At 37.8% G+C, this 5,180-nt stretch overlaps 1 protein-coding gene across 4 annotated transcripts in view; it reads left to right on the top strand.

Moving 5' to 3' along the window:
- The window catches only part of LOC122576782, a 27,420-nt gene that overhangs the window by 9,514 nt on the left and 12,726 nt on the right, over positions 1-5,180 (top strand). The gene's annotated exons all lie outside the window — the stretch shown is intronic.

Raw genomic sequence — 5,180 nt, 5'->3', positions numbered from 1 at the left:
GCGTCCCATTAAACGTGTTTGCGTGTTAAAGTATTTTACGTTTAATAAAGAGTTATCCTGTTGACCGTGGATTCGTTATCGAACCTAGAATCATTGTCACTAGCGTCTCGAGTATCTAATTACCACGGTTACTTGTCGATATCTGTAACAATCGTGTTTGCATTAGTCAATATCTTCTCTATTGCATAACGACAAAGTCTAACCATAACGAAGATTCGTCTCACGCCCTTTAACCCCAACCCTAATCATAATGTGAATCCGACATATATATATATGAGATGAAAGGACATCGGGGCCTTTCTTTTAGAGTGATTGGGAAAACCCCCAATTCCCTAGCCCGGACTTTTATTGTAGCTATCCTTAAGCAATAAAAATAGGAAATAGTTGTAAGATGCTAATCCGATTATGTGTACTCGGAGTTTATGACTATGGGCTTGTGCTCGAAGTGACATAACGAGTCACCGAACGTAGCCACGGTCACGGGAGGGACGTGTAATAACAGAGATATGGAATAATTATGCAGCTCTCCTTAAAAACGAAGATTGATCCGAGAGGTGGGGAGAGGACTATATAAGGGCAGTTCCATTTGTACTGGGAGCTAATTAGGTATCGAAAAAGTTATGGAGTTACTTATTGAGAGAGTCATTACGACTTGTACGTTGAGTCACACCAGGATCGTGTATCATATCGGATTCGTCTTCCCGTGGCCGTGAATTCGTATCGAACCTAAATTCATTGTCATCGACCTCTCGTTTGTCCGATTGCCGTCATTACCTGTAACTTCTTGTAATCATCACCTCGGTACCCATAACGATCGGCTAGAATACCTATCCACGATGGTTAATTCGAGTGAAGGTTCATCAGACGCCCATACTTCCAATCCTTCTCCGACATCAGAAGTGGGATCAGTGCTGATTATAACAGTGCAAGAGCTGACGACCATCGTGCGCAAGTTAATTCAGTCGCTTATACGAAAATCGTATACGGAACCTAAAAATCTTTCGCTACCGCGTTTTAACCCTGAAACTGCTGGCCCCGACTCAGCTGCATGGTGCGCAGCTGTCAATCTGATTATTGAAGAAAATTCTTTACAAAGCAGCGCCTGAGAGGAAACTATAGTTTCAATAACGAGCGTCGAACCAACTTCTACATAGTGGTAGCGTCAACTGGTAGATCAAGTCATCTGGGTGAGTCGTTTCCATTTTATTCCGATTCTGGAGCCGAGTGTCCACTAATTAAAGAATCCGTAGTCCTGAGATTTTCTGACAAAAGAACGACTGATATAGTAGTAAAACGAGGAATAAGAAATATTCGTATTAAACGTACATCTCAAATCTTGTCCATTGTATGTACTAATGGTTCTACATTGTGGATAAATTCTCATGTCCTTGCCGATAGTTATTTAAAATATGATATAGTTATTGACCGTGAAGTTTTAAGTCAAGGTTCTGACGTAAGGTTATGCAAAATAGCCTCGCTATGTGTAGAACAAAAATAATTAATGTCTGTAATAAAATCGCTGATAACGAGATTGATATTAATTAAGCTGACACTTATGTGACGATAAAAGTCGATTAATTTCTCTTCTCGAAAAATTCGAAGATTCATTCGTTACGGGTTTCCTATGTACTCGCGTAAATATAGGCCAGTTAGAAATACGATTAATTGATCCTAACATCACAGTACAAAGAAGTCGAGCAAGAGCGCAGAATAGTACGTGGGAGAATAAGCAAATTAATTCGAGTAAAAATCATAAGGTCTAGTAATTCACCGTTTACGAGCCCCATGTTACTCTCGAAGAAGAAAGACGGCTCAGATAGATTATGTGTAGATTTTCGAGAACTAAGTAAAAATACGGTCGCGGATCGGTATTCTCTACCTCTTATTGCGGATCAAATCGCGAGATTGCAAAGGAAAGATACTTTATTAGCCTGGACATGACCAGCGGGTTTCATCGAATTCCCATTCATCCAAATTCGACTGAATATACAGCGTTCGTTACCCCGATGGACAATATGAGTACCTAATAATGCCGTTTGGTTGAAAAATGCACCTTCCGTTTTTCAGAGGGCCATTCTCAATGCCTTAGACGACCTCGCCTATTTGTACGTTGTTGTTTACTGGATGACGTCCTAATTATTGCCGACTCGATAGATCAAGCCTTAGAAAGATGGGACACGTTTTAAAAACCTATGTAACAGCTGGATTCTCTTTTAATGTTCTAAATGCTCTTTTCTAAAGACAGTGGTACTCTATCTTGGATATGTAATTCAAAACGGAGAAGTTCGCTCTAACCCTGGTAAAATACGAGCCTTGAGTTCTTTACCTGCAACAACGACCGTCATACAGCTCAGAGAGTTCATAGGTCTAGCCTCTTATTTTCGAAAATTCGTCTCTAAAGTTCCACAAATAATGAAACCTCTATACACACTTACCTCCAGTAACAAAATCATGACATGGACAGAGAAATACGAAAGGATAAGGCAAAAGGTAATTTCCGTCTTGATTGACGCGCCGGTGTTAACGATATTCGACCCTAATTATCCTATAGAATTACCTATTGATGCTAGCTCGGACATGGGGATATTTTAATGCGTAAGGTTGAAGGTAAAGACAGAGTAGTAGAATGTTATAGTAAAAGAACTTGTCCTACAGAATCCAGGTACCATTCATATGAACTAGAGACAATAGGAGTCGTAAACGTCGTCAAATATTTCCGATACTATTTACATGGACGAGGATTTCTTGTTGTTATCGACTGTAATTCTTCGTAGGCATCTAGCAATAAAGTGAATTTAAATAACAGGGTTTACAGGTAGTGGGCTTACTTACGAGCTTTCAATGTTGATAGTATGCATCGAGAAGTTTCTAGGGCAAGTTTAGGTGAGATACAAGCCCAACTACATCCTATACCTAAGACCAGCATACCTTGGCATACAGTTCACATAGATGTAACAGACAAGTTAAGCGGTAAAAGTGATTTGAAAGGATATGTTATTATTTTGGTTGATGGTTTCACTAAATTCGTATACCTACACCATACGCGTAAGATAGATTCTCTTAATACCATTAAAGCGGCTGTACTTTCATTCGGCAGTCCTTGCCGGATAATAGTAGATCAAGGGAGATGTTTTACGTATAAAGAATTTCGAGACTTCTGTCAAAGTAAAAATGATTAAACTCCACTCAATAGCAACCGGTGCTAGTAGGGCCAATGGACAGGTGTAGCGTATTATGGGCATACTGAAGAACATGTTTGCAACAATAAAAACGATCCGGCGGCCGTGGCAAGACGCGATTGGGGAAATATATGTCCTTGAATTGACCACCAACCGCAACCGTTAGAAGCACTAACCGGTAAAATCGTAAGATCATCCGGATATTGCTACCCGACAATATTGACGAAAGATAAGTAGATATCTCCGATGTAAGATAGCAAGCAATAGAGAATATAGAGAATAGCGCTAAATGTGATAAAGATAGATTTGACAAAATTAAAGCTATAGTAGTTAGGTAATCTTGGTGATTTTGTATTACGCAAAAACGAGGAAAGGAACCAAACTAAGTTAGATCCAAAATTTAGAGGTCCATTTGTAATAGCAGAAATTCTGGAAGGAGATAGGTATATTTTAAAAACATTAGACGGCAAACGACCATATAAATACAGTCATGATAGATTGAGAAAAATGCCAGATAGTTGTATTCCTGCTGGGTTGGATGTCTGTAGTGATGGCAACAACAGCGACCATGACGATGTGAGTACCCCGATCTCGGAAGATCAGTAGCACTTGCTATAACACCCAGCGGGGTGTAGTTCGCAACGCTATCGGAGCGATGTTGGAAGGTCAGGGCGACCTTGAGTTGGATGGTCATGGCGACTATGTGTTGGAAGGTTAGGGCGACCTTGTGTTGGATGGCCAGGGCGACTATGTGTTGGAATTCTTCAAATTTGTTAAAATGTTATATAGTATTGAGTATTTTATTTTTAATGTTTACTAGGTTATTAGTTATTTAATGTGGGTTACATATGTATTTGTATTCAATAGTAATATTTCCGTATGTAGTAATTCTCCAAGTTTGCCGCGGTGTTAATTGTTCTTAATCACTTGGTTTGTTAACAGATTTATTTAGTCGTACATATTTTATCTATTTTATTTCTTGTATTTGTTAATTAATTAAAATATGTATTCCTGCTGTTTCAATTATTTCCCTTCCGCTATTATGTCGTGCGTAGTCATTCTTATTTTTGATTCATCAGGTCAGTTCGCGGCTCGTTCAGTTTATTAAATAGTTTTATTCAATCATTTTATATATTTTATACTTGTTGATTAATTAAAGTGTGTCCTCCTATTGTTCCATTTATACTTCCTTAATATTATGTTGTATATGATCGTTCTTATTTCTTGATTTATTCGGTCGATTCGCGATTCGTTCGATTTATTAGTTGGTTTTATTTAATGATATTATTTTTATTTTTGTATTTTACATATTTCATCTTCGTTAATTGATTGTAGTATATCTTCCAGTTGTTCCATTTATTCTGTTTTACTAATTCGTCGTATATAATCCTTCTTATTCTTGATTTATTTGATCGGTTCGCGGCTAGTTCCATTCGCGTGTCGGTTTATTAATAGGTTTATATTATATTGCATTTTCTATATCTACTAATTCATTAGAATACGTATTATCATTGCTTCGTTTATTTTATTATGTAGCATAGAGTCTTTCTTTATTCAATAGTATTTTATATGTGTGTACATGTAGTTAACCCTTAGAGTGCTATGGATGCATATATGCGTCTGACGAAAGCTATCGGTGTGGACTAAGGACGCATATATGCGTTTGTCAATTTTTCCGAACACCTACGCAGAAGTAATACTACTACGTTTGTGTGAGATAAATATAAATGCATTTCAATGGTAATGCCGCGTTCGAAGAAACTGTCTTTGAAAGAATACTGGTCTACGGACGTACTGTTGAGAAACAATATTTTTCGCAAAATAATGACACGAGATCGATACATGGTATTATCACAAATGTTGCACTTTAACGATAATAATACAGCAAGTGACGATCCTTTAGCAAAAATACGACCAGTAATCGGTAAATTAAAGGTTTCCTTTTCGCAGTCATTTGCACCTTACGAAAATCTATGCGTCGACGAAAGTCTTTTGCTGTAC

Source organism: Bombus pyrosoma, linkage group LG16 (genome assembly GCF_014825855.1).
Source record: "Bombus pyrosoma isolate SC7728 linkage group LG16, ASM1482585v1, whole genome shotgun sequence".
Taxonomy (NCBI): domain Eukaryota; kingdom Metazoa; phylum Arthropoda; class Insecta; order Hymenoptera; family Apidae; genus Bombus; species Bombus pyrosoma.
Note: the sequence above shows the minus strand (reverse complement) of the source record. Positions and strands in the feature narration are given on the sequence as shown.